Source organism: Musca autumnalis, unplaced genomic scaffold (genome assembly GCF_047663935.1).
Source record: "Musca autumnalis isolate F117 unplaced genomic scaffold, ASM4766393v1 scaffold_4, whole genome shotgun sequence".
Taxonomy (NCBI): domain Eukaryota; kingdom Metazoa; phylum Arthropoda; class Insecta; order Diptera; family Muscidae; genus Musca; species Musca autumnalis.
The window spans coordinates 155,580,828-155,598,776 of NW_027411977.1; the positions used below are offsets into that span (position 1 = coordinate 155,580,828).

The following is a 17,949-nucleotide window of genomic DNA, read 5'->3' on the forward strand; positions in this document are numbered from 1 at the left end:
AGGTCGAAGCAGAATCTGCGAAAGTGGGTCTGGCGGTAAACGGCGAAAAGACCAAATTGATGGTGTCGACGCGCAATGCGTCCATTGAGATCGGACCAACTGTTGATGTCGATGGAGCATACAAGTGGATGAAGAAATGAAAAGGCGCGGTATTCCAAAAAGTCAAGCGAAAAACAGAGAGGAATGGAGATCTTTTCTTAGATCGGTCTATGGAACAAATGTTCCGTAATGGGCCAACTAAGTAAGTAAGTATGAAGACAAACTGTCTGGTGTAAACGCCTAGTAACCAACTAACTTGACTTATGCTAAGTTTACATTTACGAAATCCACTCGATTTCATCTGTCAATTCCATAGCTCAAATGTCAAATCAAATTTCATCTGAAATCCATTGGATTTCATTTGACGTTTAACCTTTGGATTTGACAGATGAAATCGAGTGGATTTCGTAAATGTAAACATAGCATTAATTCAAAATTAAAAAATATAACTTTTGCAAGTTTTTTAACCATTTATTTACACTTTTGTCATCGTTTGAGTATTTTTGTTTTTCTACAACACACAAACAAAGACATCATCAAACAGTTGCATTTTTTGGTAGTTTATGACGAAAAAGCAGGCTGCGTATAATAGTATGGTGTTTTCGTGCGTTGTTTAGAATAAATGACGCAGCTATCGTCATTTATTTTTGTATGGTAAATGACGCAAAATGTTGCCTCTTTTAGCATATAAATTACGAAACAGCCCTAAAACCTGTTTTTCGTGCTAATGTAAAAAGCACATTATGACCTCATGGCTTTATTTCCAAGCGTTGGCAGATTGATCTGCAACTCAAACATGGGAATACATTATTCTCCTCTGTCACATTTTCATGCAATGGCATGGCAGAATAAGAAGGTAATCTCATTTGAAAAAACCGCCTTTGAGCTGCCAAATACAACCCTACATTCCAAACAATATTAAAGTTGTTGTTATTGTATGTCAATGACAAAATATTGTTTGTTTACATTTTACCTATTATATCATTTTTTGGAACAAATACATCTCAATTATTAATTTAGTTAAATTAGCCATGCGGTGTAGCGTCATCTTTGGCACTATTGCGGTAGAAAGTGTGTTCCTTTTCGAGATTCATTTAATTAGTGTAATTCTGGACTGCAGATACAATAACAGTGCGAAGAATTGCCAAGAAAAATGGCAAGCAATTGATGAATGGTCTCGTATATTGGGAAAAGGATGAATCAAGGAAAAGAGTGTTTGCTTGCCACCAGTTTTTAAGGAAGTCATTGTTCTTGATGTCGTCAACGATATTCAAGAATTGATGGCCGTAACTATTATAACTTATTTCGTTGTCAGCGAAAAAGCTGGTAAGTAATTGAATTGGAGCGCTGATGTATGGAATTATACTTTTATATATAGAATGTGTGTTGCTTGTTACAGGTCACCAGACATCCGAATCACAGTGTACTAGTCTTGCTGTTGCTTGTATTCCCCGTGTCCGTGGTTGTTGTTGTTGTAGTCATCGCTCTTGTCAGTTGCTTTGTGACCGCCACGCATGTTCGCACCTACTAATGGCCCCGGCACATACGGTACGTTGTGCGTTGCGTCACGCGTTAAAAACAACAACCACATGAAAAAATGTAAGTGATGCCAAGTTTGTTCTTGAAGTTTTCATGTGGTTGTTGTAACGCGACGCACAACGTACCGTATGTGCCGGGGCCATAAGACTTCCCCAAGGTCATGTAAACCAACTACTAAACCAGCTACGACTAAACCAGCTGTGACGAATCCTTGTGTCGTGCTTTCCGTAACATTCCGCGGAATTGAAACACAAGTGTTGACAAGCGCAACTTGTTGAAATTGGCTCATGGTGGCTTTGTTTGTCGTTTTGTCATATGGGAATCGTTTTGTCATGGAAGGAATACAAGTTTAGTCAGCCCAAGATGGCTAATACCTATTTGTCTCGCCTCAATAAACTGAAACAATCAGCAAGCTTGTCCGTGATTATTGTGACCACCAGTAGGTATTTTTTAAGCTTTTGGACCAATATGTCTGGAAGCATTCGCTTGTCCAAGAAACACATTATATCGCTCTAAACAAGACCACAAGGAATACCTTTGGGAAAAGAGTCAAATCGATCCTCTAACATTTTTGTTCTTTGATTTGTTGTACGTTTGGAAGAACTTTTTTGATGTGCAAATTTCTAACAAAGCGGAAGTATGTACTTGCGCACGAAAAAACCTGCATGCTGCAAAATATATCATGACGCGCGTCCAAGCTGCATTTATGCCAACAATTTTCTGTGGGAGACACCCAAGGGATGAGACCGATACAGTCGATCTATCATCTATATCAAGAAGAAATATTACGATGTGCAAATTATGAACCAAACTAGTAACTTACCAATACGCACCGTATCAGAGAAAAATATTGAACTTTTTTGGAGGTTGTACAAGTGGACTGATATGGATCATCATTAAAGTTTGGACATGATAAATCCAAATTATGGGAAAAATTTAAATTTAATTTTAAAAAATAAAATTGGGGTTGAAATTGAAAATGTAAACATAACTGACATATGTACATTTTAACATATACATACAAAGTTTGTCAATGAAGGGACGGCAAAGCGAATGCAACTCTGTGAGCTGCGAGCGTGAGGTTACCTTGTATCATGATGCAATGGTTGGGCAGAAGAATAATTCGGACGCTTTTCTCCACAAACTAAACCAATCTATCGCTAATTGGAACCCTAAAACTTTGAACAAAGTTTTTTTGTTCTTGGCTTCTTAAGTAAATTGCAAACAAGTCGTATTTAGCAATTCGCATTACTTTACGTTTTACGTAAATATTTTAAGTGTCCAGATTAACGAGTGTCCGTATTATCGAGACTATACTGTATTTATGAAATTGAAATTTGTCATAATTTGAACATTAAAATCAAAACATATCAAAATGGGTTTGACACAAGTTGGTCACCAAACGAAAAAAGTTGTAATCAGCTGTGAGCTCTGCAATACTTTTCTTATTCTTTCGATTTCTTCAGATTTCTTAACTTTCGAAAGAGCCTATTTTTAGAGTTTTTAGCGGATAACAGCGCAGATGTAATCCAAGGAGGGTTATTAGAGTTTTTAATTTCAATTGTTGGTACACATTCTAATATACATTTGTATAAGATGTTATAAATTTTTTTCAATGCAGATTCAAAATCTGTGAGATTCATATACTATGTTTACATTTACGAAATCCACTCGATTTCAACTGTCAATTCCTTTGGGTATACGTCAAATGAAAACTCATCTGAAATCCATTGGATTTAATTTGACGTTTAAGCAATGGAATTGACAGTTGAAATCGAGTGGATTTCGTAAATGTAAACCAAGCATTACAATGACACACGGAAGACCAATTTACGGAAGGTAAGAGCATATTTAGCTTTTGAAAATTCGTTTTTCTATAATTTAAAACAGTTTTTACCAAATTTTCCTTATGTTTTGAAGACAGACAATTTTGTATCATTAATAAACACAATGTGGGATGATATTCATTTATTTATTTTATTTTATTTAACAACCGAACATTAATTCAAAGCCATCGGGCCAAAAAGGATGAATTAAATTATAACAATTCATTGTATGTTATCACTACTAATGGGTGTTTTACACGATATGTTATTTTACATATGTGTTGTCACTTTGCGTATGCATTTTGTATATAAAAAGTGACAACTTATATGTAAAAACCATATCGTGTAAAGTACCCATAACAAAAAATAATTTGACAATTGTATGAATAAAATTCAGAATAATAATACAATGAGGAATATAATAAATTTATCTATGTATATAGAATGTGAGATCTGGGGTAAAAATGACAAAACCTTTTAACGATCACATAAAAACTCATTAAAAGTAGGAGAAAAAAAATTAAGTTAAGTGGCATATAAGACGTTTTACATAAGTTGTCGGGGAAACATAGAAAACTTTCATATCGTTGGGCAAGATATTAAAAATTCGAGCTATTCGATCCGATATTTGTCCCCAGGAAAATGAAATGGGTGGAATTCTAAACATTTCAAAGTATTGCGGAATGTTTACAAATACTAAATAAAGAATTTTATTATAAAGATTTGATATATTATTTATTTGATAGAGATTCGGTTAGATGCAATTTTCGACTCCTTATAATGATAGTAAAAGTCAATTTCAAAGGACCTACAATTGATGCACGCCCAACAACTGTATTTACGATCAGCAACAATGTCAAAGTGACGGTCAGTTAAACCTGCACATTTCAAATGTTCATGTTTCTCGCATAACCAACACGTCAATAATCGTTCTTTTAAAGTAGTAACCATGGTATAATAAAGTAGAGGTAGGCCAGGTATGAAAATCGCTGAAAAATACAACCCTGTAGCCATGGCATAAAAGGTCAAATGACGTGGAGCAATAATTAAGGTAGATGTATATGCATAGTTAGTCGGTTTTACAAAAACATATGAAATTTAGAACTTCACTGTTTATTTTCAAAGTACCAAATAGAGACAAAATAAATATCACTTCAGTTATGCGCCAGATATATAACACATACATAAGTCTTCCAAAAATAGCAAAAGTTGTACCCAAAACTTAAGAAAGCGAAGGCAAAAATATCATTCTCTTATCTTCAACTTGAAATTTTGGCTGATCTAACATCGTGAAATGTTACAATATTTTTAATTTTTCCGTTCCCGTAGTTTTAGAACAAATTTCAATAAATGTCAATACTTGACAAATCGTTCATTCGTAAGTATTACTGCATTTAAAAAAATCAGAATTTTTTTTTACCCATGCGAATAAAATTTCTTGTCCTTGTTTTTAATTTTAAGATATAATTTTAAAGCAGTTTTTTTGTTGGAACAATTCACCGATGCATCTACCTTTTATAATTGCATAATGTCAACAACAGTACAAAATGTCAACCCTGCTTTTGACAGAATAGGCCATAACAAGAAAAAATTTTAATCAGCTGTTAGCTGTGGCCTACCTTATACATTAATGGTCTGTTCCCGTACTACACATTTCTAAACATTTTTACTCCGATAACCGATTTTTCCTTTATGTTATCGAAAAAAATATTAAAAATGTGTATAAATGTGCAGTACTGGAACATACCATAAGTCTGTCTGGTTACTTTCCCAGCAAAAATTTTCCAGCAAGAACTTTCTCAGAGAGTAAGGGGTTTTTGTTCTCTTTTGCTAGAAAATTGTAAAAAGTAAACAGACACCTTCCCAGCAAAAACCAGCAAGCAATCAGCTGGCTTGCCAAAACAGACAATTTGTCCGCCAATAAAGGAAGCAAACACGTTGTATTTTATTAAAAATAAAAAAGAAAATGAAACAAAAAAGTATTTTTCCACATTACAAATTTGTTTTCCATAAAACAATACAATTAGACTATGTTATTTCCACAATAAACTGGTTTTTAATTTTCACAAACATAAATCAACAACAAATTAAAAACAGATCATTGATTGTTTTCAGGAAGAAGAAGAGCTTGCAAGTGCTTGCCAGAAGAAATTTGTCCAGCAAGAATTTGCAAGCTCTCAGTGAAAGAACTGTCAAAATGTCTCTCTCGAATCGCTCTCTTTTGCTGGTTTTTTGTGTTAACAGACGACTTCCAGCAACAATTGGTACAAATTGTTACAAATTTTAGGGTAACCAGACACAGCTATTATTGTACAATGCTAGTAACCATGGTAGAATAAAGTAAAGGTAGGCCACAGCTAACAGCTGATTACAATTTTTTTCTTTTTATGGCCTAATCTGTCAAAAGCAGGGTTGACATTTTGTACTATTTTTGACATTATGCAATCATAAAGGTAGATGCATCGCTGAATTGTTCCAACAAAAAACTTCTGCTGTAACACTATATCTTATGCTAAGTTTACATTTACGAAATCCACTCGATTTCAACTGTCAATTTCATAGCTCAAACGTCAAATGAAATCTCATCTGAAATCCATTGGATTTCATTTGACGTTTAACCTATGGTTTTGACAGTTGAAATCGAGTGGATTTCGTAAATGTAAACCAAGCATTAAAATTTAAAACAATGACAAAAAATATGTATTCGCGTGGCAAAATAAAATTGTTGATATTTTTAGCAAAACTTACGAATGAACAATTTATCAAATATTGATATTAATTTAAATTTGTTCCAAAAGTATGGGAATGTAAAAATTACAATTTTTGTACAAATTCTGCTGACATTTATCTGCAAATCGGATACCAGCAATCACGATGTCAGATTAGCCAAACTTGTCAAGTAGAAAATAAGTGAATGACATTTTTTCACTGTCATAAGTTTGGGAAGAACTTTTGCTATTTTTGGAACACTTTTCCAACAAGAATATTCTGGAGCCTAGCTAAAGAAATGTTTTTACACTATATGGCACTTTTAACATATAAAAAGTGAAGCTTTTTTTGAAGCTAAGTGAATGACATTTTTCCACTGTCATAAGTTTGGGAAGAACTTTTGCTATTTTTGGAACACTTTTCAACAAGAATATTCTGGAGCCTAGCTAAAGAAATGTTTTTACACTATATGGCACTTTTAACATATAAAAAGTGAAGCTTTAAGTTCCATATGTTTATGTAATACGGGATAGCTATGCAGGTACATCTACCATTATTATTGTACCATGCCATTTGACGTTTTAAGCCATGGCTGCAGGGTGGCATTTCTCAGTGATACCTGGCCTACCTCTACTTTATTGTACCATGTGTGATAGTATGTGTAAATTTTCGAAAATTTGAGAATATATGTGTTAAGGCCTCGACACATAAGCCGCTCGGCTTTCTTACTTAATTAATTTCTGGTAAAGGAATAAAGAAATGTCAGAACCATATTTCAGTTAGGTCGAACTTGGTCTTTGGTCTTTTACCAGAAATGAATTAAGCAAGAAAGCCGAGCAGCTTATGTACCCAGGCCTTGAGTTTTCCAAGGCTGATGAAATTCAAAACTGTTTTGAATTCAAAATGAACCCCCATCAGTCTGGGTGAATTGTGTTTATTTTCAAATTGTCAATAAACAATTTTGAAAAACAGAAAATAATGTTTGTGTAGTAACACAAAAAACGTAGAATTCATTCATTTTTGGAGGAGAAATTCAATTGTTTTAGTATTGTTCGGCTATAGGCTTTTTTAATAAAAAGACTTGATGTTCTATGTTTTCAAGTTTTCTGTATTTCCAATATTTCGATTGGAGTCTCCAATCATCTTCAGGGAATTAAAGGAAGTAATGGCTGTTTACTGCCCAAAACACTTTCTTTAACTCTATTCAATATTTTTAGACCCGACTGATGGTTCATGCTACACACATGTCAGTCACACATACAGAAAGGGTTCATCGGACTGACGGCAAAGACTTATAAATGATTGGGGGCCTTTATTTAAGCATTCCATTATTCAAAAGAAGAGTATAGGTGTGTTCGTTTACTAAATAATTTGTACAAATTTGTACAAGGCCTTGTAAACAACTAAAGGCCTGGGTACATAAGCTGCTTCGCATGGTTGCCTTGCTTTCCTGCTTCATTTCTGACATAATAAAAATAAAAGAATAAAGAAGGCCGAGCAAATTTCGAACTGGGCAACCCAGTTCGAAATTTGCTCTTTTTATTCTTTTATCAGAAGTATGCAAGTATGCAGGCAAGGCAGCTTATGTACTCAGCCCTTAGCATGTTTTCCATTGGATCCATTACTTGGCGTTTACACAAGACCCTGTTTGCAAATACAACTCTGATTTACTAATACATAGAAACACTTGGCTAGTTGCCTCGGCACTGTCTGATAATTTTCATAGACAGTGAACATGGACATTTTTGAACAAATGAAAACAAAAATATTTCAAAGACAACAGGACTGGGATGCAACAAAACAAAAAAATATGTGAACGGAAAACAAAAAGAAATCGATGATTTTCATTCATTATTTTATAACTGTTTTTGCACTTGTCTGGACGCCTACGTCACACAGCCAAGTTTTGGGTTTTTGACAATCAATACATGTACTCAACTGTCCTGTAATGTGTAAACGCAGGGTAAGGTATTTTGCATTGTACTGTAGAGTAAACGAACAACATCCAGTAACAATTTGTACAAATTTTGAGTAAACGAACACACATTATGCCTAAAAATATGCTAGAAAAGTATTGTAATGAGCGTAGACGAGTGTGGTTTATAAAAAAAAATAAAAAAATCACCAGATGGCAATGGCAATCGAAGAAAACATAAATTTATATCGGCTGGCTCAGTCGGCCGCACTCGCACGCACATACAAAAAAAAATCATACCACTGAGTTAATTTGTTGTTGTTGTCGCACTACGTAGTTGTTGTTGTTGAGGTTGGTACCCCTAGGTGTTGTTGGGTACCACTTGCCCTCCCATGGGTTCCCTTGGAACCCCCATATGGGCCTCGAGTTGTTGAGAACCCCCAAAAGTATTAACCTGGTTCACCTTACCTTTACCTTACCTTCAGTAAATTATTCAGAACATGTTAAAAAATATTTCCTTTAACCATTGTATTACATTTCATTCCTTATTTTATTCAATCAATATGATTGGGTCTCAATTTAAGTGATAAATTATTTTTAATAGGAGCAGAAATAAATCTAAAGTTAACATTAGGTTATTATAATCTAAATTCGATCTATTTAGATCTAAATTCATGAAATTAATTCAGATGGATGTTTATCCCTGTTTCGGAGCAGAAGCTGTGTTTATATTTCGAGAGGGTTATAAATTCTTAAACCTACCAATTGAGCTCAATGGTTTGGGAGAGGTTAAAAGTTCTTAAAATGCTTGATGGGTCTGAAAAAGGGATTAACTCTCACTAATACTAATGTAGAATTCAAATTCGAATAATTTTTAAAAGTTCGAAAATAATTTGGTAATAATTTATGACGAGGTCATTAATGACAAGAAGTGAAATATATTCACCTTAATAATCACTCGATAAGTTAGGTTAACAATGAAAATAGAAAAATATAAATCTAAGAAAAGTATAAAAAAAATGTTTATAGCCACTAATTAATCGGCTCCACGTCTCACGTGCAGCGAAATCACCAATATCATCAAAAATTTACAACTTCACTATTATGATTTTTGCGGGTATAGATCTGATTCAAATATTTGGTAATCCAAGTTTAAATAGAATTTTATTCCGGTATGATTTGATCATACAAAAACGTGATTTTAAATTGCACTTAAATTTCGTTAAGGCCAGAAAATATCTAATACACGTTGATCAAGACCCGTTATCGCGATATGCTAACGGTACTTCGCAGCATGTGAGGCGGACCGTTACATGAGTTATGACACTGATAATGAATGCACTTGTTAACTTATTACTCAAAGTGTATAAACCACTAGATATAATATTCGTTATAATGTTCAAAAATAATAATAGAGAATTTGCTACTGTAGATTCAGGAATGAATACCAGTAACAGAAAGCACTACATATCGGACCCTCTTTCCTTGGACCATTTATGAACTGAAATGGCCAATGGATCATACGTCCTCTGGATGCACTACAACTACTCACTCTTTTCACTTCCTTCACCTCAACTGAAGACATGAACCATGCAGATGTTGAATAAATTTGTTTGTACTGCTACACAATGGCACTTGATGATGACGTCACAGATTGTAGGTGGCGTTAATCTGGATGTAGAGAGACTGATGATGAAATATTCTTCAATTCCGGGACGGTTCAAAATATCAGGGCTCAAAAGCAATCAAAAATACAAAATTCGTTTTGGTCGACGTTCCTTTTGTGGTTTGGTATCGGATTATCCAGCAGCTATTTCTTTTTCTCAATGTAGGGCAATACAAAATTCGTGGTGGCTTGTGGTAGGCTGATGGTGGATGCCTTAATTTAACTTGGTGGAAGACTATTTGTTAAGTTCATCTCGAACGGTCATTGTGAATTAACGAGATAAATTCATGAAAATCGTACAAGCGATGATGCGGAACTGCCCGTCCAAAAAAATATATTTCCCAGAAATTTCCTTGTTAATCTATACAGCACAGGTGGTGTTGCTGTAAATTCTTATAAGACTTCAATGCCGGGTGCTGTGGCTGAAGGGAAATCAGAAGTAAGACACATGCATCATGTTGTGCTCGTTGCCGTGGCTTGGTGGTAATTGCATATTGGTAGAAGTATTGCAAATTTTATTCGCACTTGTTTTGTAGCAAACAAAAAAAATCACTGGCAGGTTGTTATCCAGATAAAAAATTTAGAATTTGCCCAGCAAATTTAATAACACATGGAGGGATGAAGCGTTGAATAAGTATGTGGCTGTACCACGGGCAATTAACAATGGCGGCTGGCTTGCCAAATTCTGCCACCACGCGGTTTCTCCCTCCAATGTGAAAACTGGAAAATTAACCAAAAAGCTTAATTAGTTTTTTTGTTCGCAGCTTGTTTCTTTTAATGTTCATGCTTACCCTTTTTGTTTCGGCTACGACTTATGTGCGAATATTAAATTAATTTGCAAAACTTTATAAATTCGTTTATGAATTTAATATATGTATATTGCAAATACTTTGCAATTCTTAAAAATTTGCAAACTCCACCAATTTGCTTTTGCCGGCACGAAAATTTTAATGAAATGAATTTCTATTTCATTATGGCGTCCTTTACGATGACAGGAGAGAAGAACATTCGATATACAATGTTGCCACCTTTCATGTATTGCGATCAGCTGATGCTGACTAGGGTGGCCCTTTGCGAATGACGCAACAGCAAAAAGTTTCATTGAGTGGCAGAAAAGAAATATCGGATGACATAACAAACCCGAACATGTTGTTGGAGGCCTGCCGAAGTCAACTGATTCGGGAAGTCAGCAGATATAAAAAAAAATCGTGGGGAAGAACCGCGACCCTGATATATAATAATCACAAACAGGAAAAAACTAAAGCCGGGCATTTATTTTGTTGGCACCATATGCTGTAGGTCTTTGGAATGATATACCCCTATCTTCTTTCCTTTTAAGTCTTCAATTTCGTATAGTGAACTTCCGATCTGTCTGGCAACTCTACACTTGACAAACTTTTGACACAACTTCGAATTAAGATGGCGCGAAGCGTCACTCAAAACGAAGTTGCGTCTCAGTATTTCCTGTCCCGGTTTGAAAACTATTTCGCGAGCTCGAGTGTTATACCGTGTTGCTGACTTTTCGTAGCAATCGTGAATTTTCGATTTAATCTTGTCTCGAACTAATTGTAAGACGTCGTGTTTCGAGATTATATCCACCGCGCCGTCTTCTAGAATGCCTAGTTTGTTCGCCAACTCATATTCGCTCGCGTGTATAATCATATTTGAACCAAACAATGAAAAATATGGCGAACAGCCAAGTGAAGTGTGTAAAGTTGATCTAAGGGAGCATTCTATTGCGGATAAATATCTATCCCAGTCCCTTTGATCCTCCGAAACGTACGTCCGAATCGCCGCTATAATGCTCCGATTGACCCTCTCGGAGGCATTCGCTTGCGGCGCGTAAACCGCGTTTCGTATCGGAGTGCAACCATACTTATTCAAAAACGAAATGAACTCATGAGAGACAAACTGTTTTCCATTGTCGGAATGGATTAATTGTGGCACACCAAATTTATGGAAAACCTCGGTTTCTAAAAATTTAATAACATTTTTCGTGTTGGCTTTCGCGAGTGGCTTCAATAGGACAAATTTCGTAAGGTGATCTAAAACAATCAGTATAAAGGCGTTACCTAACCTCGACCTCGGAAACGGTCCAATGAAATCTATGAAAATCTTTTGCCATGGTCGGTCAGTTATTGTTTCATTTCCCATTTTGGCCCTCAATATTTTGTTTGGAGCTTTTGTCTCCTTACAAACGATACAACAGTTGATAAAGTCACGGACTTGCTTTGCCATTTTGGGCCAATAAAAATATTGACGAAGTGCCGCGATCGTCCGTCCTATACCGCAGTGAAGTTTCGTTGAAGACATGTGAACATTCTTAATTAAATTATTGGTTAAAGCTGTTGGAACCCAAAGCTTCCAAATAAAATTTTCGTGAACCTGGGTACCATCAGAAGGAAGTGTCTTTTTATACACGAGAGACTTTTAAATCGGGTAAACTTTCTTGGTTCTCGAGAACCATAGCAATCAGCTGAGAATATTCTTCGTTCTTAAATTCATCCGAAGACAAATCAATTAAAGGCTTTTCGTTATCAAACATATTCAATTCATCCAAGTGTATTCGTGACAGCGTATCGGCGACGACGTTTTGAGAACCCTTCCGGTGCTGTATCTCGAAGTTGAAAGCCTGAAGCTTCAAGCTCCATCTTGCCAACCGTCCGCTGAGATCCTTCTGTCCCATCAGCCATTTCAATGCGCTGTGATCCGTAACTACAGGGAACGGCATAAGTTCAATAAAAGGACGAAATTTCTTAATGGCGCTTATGACCGCTAAACATTCGCGCTCAGTTACACTGTAGTTACGTTCAGCCTTGGAAAGTTGCGCAGAATGAAAGGCGATGGGACGTTCCAGACCTTCAGCATCCAGCTGGTACAAGACTGCACCGAGGCCAATATTAGAGGCGTCACATTGGACGTAAAAACGCTTATCGAAAACAGGATGATTGAGAACGGGACTGGTAGTCAAAGCTACCTTTAATTTATTGAAAGCTTGAATTGCTGGTTCATCAAAAGAGAAAGTTTTGCCCTTCTTAAGGGTATTGGTCATTGGTGCTGTAATCTCAGCATAATTCTGTATGAATCTCCTGAACCAGGAACACATCCCTAAGAAACGACGAACCTCTCGAGTCGTCTTAGGAATCGGAATATCTGTAATGGAGTCAATTTTCGACGGGTCCGGCTTAAGTTTGCCCTCACCTACAATGTACCCGAGGTACTTCAACTCTCGTCGACAAAATTTAGACTTCTTCACATTGATGGTCAAGTTCGCCCTTGACAGCATCTCACCAACCTTGCTTAGCAGCTCAACATGGGACTCAAAATCCGGCGAGACTACCAGCAAGTCATCGAGATATACGAAGACTTTGTTTTTCAGGTCCGGTGAGATCACACTATCCATTAACCGACATAACCGTTGGGCTGCGTTACACAACCCAAACGGCATGACGGTGAATTGATAGTGCGGTCTCCCCGGCACTGTAAACGCAGTCTTCGGACGACTCTCAGCTGCAAGGGGAACTTGCCAGAAGGCGTCTTTTAAGTCTATACTCGAGATATAGTACGTGTCTTGAAGGCGGCCTAGCAGAGCATCTATGAAGGGCAGTGGATACGCATCCTTAACTGTCACTTCGTTTAACTTGCGAGCATCTAAACATAACCTGTTCTTTTCCCCACGACGAACTAACGTGACCGGCGAATTCCACGAAGACGTACTGGGCTAGATTACACCCAAACTTAGCATGCGATCAAGTTCCTTATAAATTAGAGACTCCACAGCTGGAGACACGGGATAATGCCGTTGCTTAATTGGAACCGCGTCACCAGTATCGATGACGTGTTCGACTAAATTGGTCTTCCCGAGACCATATTTCTCAAAATCCCTGAAACTTTCTTTGGCTTTTTCAAGCAAAGCGAATTGGTCTGGTGAAAGAATGTGCATATCTGGATCTCTAATATCGGAACTGATCTCGAGACTGCTTATAAGTTTGGGTGCGAGGTCAAACAACTTCCAAAAGTCGATGCCACAATACATGAAATTCTCTAGACCAGGTATCACATAAACATCCATGGTCTTCGTCTTATTATCGAACGTGAGGTCAACAGTAACTTTTCCTTCGCAAGAAACTCGATGTCCACTAGCCGTACCTACACTGCACTTAAAAACAGGAGTAATTTTTAAATTCAATCTATCAATCAACGAAAAACAATTTTTGCCGAGGCAGGTTACAGTGGCTCCACTGTCGAATAATGCCAAAACAGATACTCCATTTACTAAAACTTCCCGAAAAGGACGAGGATCATTTGATTTAAAATCGGAAAAGGTAGTGGATGAAACCGAAAGACGATGTAATCGTCTACACTTATAGCGCTCACGAGTTTTCAAAATGCGGTTCGAAACAAAAACAGGCTTAACAGATACCTCTGAATTGAAAATGCGTTCACGAGTCTTCAGATAATTTGCCATACGGATATGAAATGGCAAGGTCAAATCGGGTTTAGTTCTGGCAGAATTATGAGAAAGTCCGGGTGAAATAGAATTGTCGAAAACAAGTGGATCTGTAGAAGTGGCAACATCATTAGAAACTAGTCAGTCCACGGTTTGAGTAGAAACTGATTCGGCCTTGGAAGAAGCAAAAGTGCGACTGTTTTGTTTACAGTTATTACATTGAGGAGCTGTAACACCAGGTGAACCACAGCGGAAACAAAAAAGAGAACGTTGAGAACTAGTACATTGCTTAAAAGTGTGACCTTTGTCATTACAGTTCCAACAACGCATCGGTTCACTTTTAGAAACACCGGGTGCCTTTGGCCGAAGCCTCAACTCTTCAACTTCCTGTACTAAATCATCAAAATCGTTATCATTTATCTCGTTCACCATACGAGTGGGTGGACTTGTCCTAAATCTCGATGAAGATTCCCTTTCAAGAAACTCTTCAGCTTTCCTGACTTCATTTCTAAATTGTTCCACGGAGTAAAAAGTTCCACTAAATGTCAAATGAGCGAGACGGGGTTTCAATCCAGCTTTGAGGATGTCAATAACCTCGAAATCCTTCAAAGGTTCCCTCAACTGGGTGCGCAGGTTATTAATAGCATCGATATATTGTGTAGCAGACTCATCTCTTCCCTGCTTCCTATCCATAATCTGTCGCATCACATCTAAGTTGGATTGAAAACGTTTAAATTCATGAACTATACTGATCTTTAAACTTTCCCAGTTCATGTTTGGATACTGTCGGATCTTTCCCCAATACCATTGGCAAGGACGGCCTTCTAACAGGTGGTGAAATTCGTCTACTAATTCTTGTTCGGAACAACCATAGCTTCTGCAAAGTCGCTCTACGCGAAATATAAAGTCTTCAACATTCGGTGTCTTTGGGGTAGCATCAAACTTAATGCCCCACTTGCTGAGGTATGGATGTCTGGGTCTACAAAAATCTTCCCTATAACGATTTGGAACTTCATTGTTACGACTACCTGAACCTGCATGTCCTATATCAGTTCGTAAAGGTGGCAACTCTCGGGGCCAATCAATACTCGGGGAAGGTAATTCACGCCTATCATTTGGATTCCCTGGAGGGACTGTTTTAGAAAAAGCTTCTTTAACTGCAGCAGCAATCGCTGTCTGCATTTCTTTTTTCATGGTTTCAACCATTGATGCTTGGGTGACCTCTAAAGCGGACTGAACAACGTCAAGAACCCCTGTGCTACTAAGTCTATCAACCTGATCGTCATCATTGCCTCGAATTGTCAAAGGACTAAACGAAGGCCTAGTAATGGTACTTGGTTGCTCATTTACTTGCGCAAGAGTAGGTGGACTTGCCAATTCATTTGGTGTCGGCGGATCGTTACCATCAGCGCTAGCAGGGATACCAGATTCAGTACCTTGTTCTGTTCCAGCAGCTTCTCCTACTGCTTGGCTTGTCGACCTGGTAATAATGCCGTAAGTTTTTGGCTTGGCCCCTGTAGCAGGTTGCATGATGTCCAAATCAAAACGAAATCTTCAGAAAAACAATAAACTTTCCAAAAATGTTATTGTACTGACCAGTCCGAATAAAAATCTCAATAAAAGTTGAAGAAATCAAAATTCAATAGTGTGTCTTCTTCACTGATCAACAGGTTATCCAAAAGGTAGGTATGATACCATAAATTGAATAAAATTCCAGAAATATATATAGCCGAGATAGTAAAATCCAATATTGAAATTCTCATCCGCAACAAAACGCAACCAGAATACTGAATGGTTACAACAGGTCAGGTATTTCGAAAAGAATAGAATCAAAAATCAATAAGTCTTGCAAAGTTTCTCAAAACCAGAACAAATGCTCAGAAATTCTGTAGAACAGAATAAATCGAGGTAATAAATTATTTTCTCTAGGCTGTGGTAGATCAGTATAAATGTTTGTAAGTCCGGGTAAAATTAGTTCGAATAATATTCGAATAAAGTCTTGGCTGGTAAAAGGGGGAAAAAAAGAACTTCGATAGGCTCTTCAGTTCTCTTCGCCTACCCCTATTGTTCTATGGGGTAAACTGTTCAAACGTAGGAGTGGTTTGTTGCCGGCTAGAATTTCCTCAAAAAGTTTCTCGAGGTCTCTTCAGTGTATCCTTAGCTAAGCATAGAACGGCTTTCTACAGATACACTGGGAAATCGACAACCAGACAACAATCAGTCCTACGGAAAATGCTCCAACTCAAGGTTGAGCGCTGCCGTCCGAAGGCTCTCCAGACTAACCGCCCCTACAACCTTAAGGTACTTCAGCTGACCTCGAGTCGAACTGAAGACCAGTCTTCGGGTACAGTTAGTCCAGTTCTGTGTACACCCTGTGTGTACGTGAAAACAAACAAAAATATATTACTACTTAAAGCTTATATATTTTAAAAGTAAGAACTAGCAATCGGTAGCTTGAGCCTATCAAACCCCTCCTGCCGTCTTTTAATCAAAAAGAGAAAAACAAATGTATTGAGGGCGACGACCCTATGCCTCACGCAATCGGAAAAAGAATGTTAATTACCACGGTAGGAAATTCCAGCAAAGTGAATAGTAAATTACTATCACTTCTGAAAACTCTGACAAAAACTAATGCACCACAGATCCCAATTGAAATCTCGAAAGGCTTCACCAGGTTCCACGACGATGCTTCACATTTAATTCTCAAACCAGACAGGAAATAAAATCGTGCAAAAGTTTGTCTATTGTAGGTGCCAGATACAAAAAACGGAAAAGTCATAAAGGTGCCAACAATCAAAAAATCAACGTCAAGATTTATTTCCAATCATTTGCAGGAAAATTCCAAATAATTGTAGGTGAAAAGGTTTAGGAAGTAGTAAGTAGAAGCTTTCAACTAACGTTGGTTTATTCAGCATCCCCCAGAATCAAAATTATTCTTCAAAGAAACTTGAATCCAAAATTTTGAAACCGGAATTCAATAGTTATTAAATTGACAAAAATGAGTGCAATTTTGTCAAAATATTTGCTTAAACAAATTTCCAAAATCAAAAATTGTATAAATATGCTTAAGGTTATAGGTAAAGGTTTGGTTCGCCAGGATAATAAAAAAAACAACAACAATCGGTCAAACTACGATAGCTCCAACAACAACAAAAAAACTCGAAAGAAGTTCTGTTTGGTGTGGTATAACAAAGAAACATTTTCAATACAGCAAATTACACCTTGGTTATAATAACCAAGCGTGAATGACTATATATTGTGAATGTTTAAATTCATGAACTTTGATTAATATATTTTGTTACAATATTAAAGCCTGCTATATACGCAGCCTTTAAGCCAACAAAACAAATCTCAATAAGATGTAATTTAAGAGAAATAAAATTCTATCAATTTTTCTCTATGAAGCTATTGACTGTTTACATAGACAAAACTTTGTCAAGACTCATAACCCAAAATTGAACAGAAAACAAAATTCAAAAAGGTACCAGCATTGCGCTGGCCCCACGTTGGGCGCCATTTTGTAATGAGCGTAGACGAGTGTGGTTTATAAAAAAAAATAAAAAAATCACCAGATGGCAATGGCAATCGAAGAAAACATAAATTTATATCGGCTGGCTCAGTCGGCCGCACTCGCACGCACATACAAAAAAAAATCATACCACTGAGTTAATTTGTTGTTGTTGTCGCACTACGTAGTTGTTGTTGTTGAGGTTGGTACCCCTAGGTGTTGTTGGGTACCACTTGCCCTCCCATGGGTTCCCTTGGAACCCCCATATGGGCCTCGAGTTGTTGAGAACCCCCAAAA

At 36.9% G+C, this 17,949-nt stretch overlaps 1 long non-coding RNA gene across 1 annotated transcript; it reads right to left on the minus strand.

Annotated features, from left to right (window-relative positions):
- Positions 1 to 8,541: 8,541 nt before the first annotated feature.
- Positions 8,542 to 10,714, minus strand: LOC141401420 (uncharacterized). Its single transcript, XR_012412368.1, has 2 exons — positions 10,486 to 10,714; positions 8,542 to 10,414 (listed from the first exon to the last, which is right to left on the minus strand). It is a non-coding gene; the product is annotated as an uncharacterized lncRNA (long non-coding RNA).
- Positions 10,715 to 17,949: the final 7,235 nt, after the last annotated feature.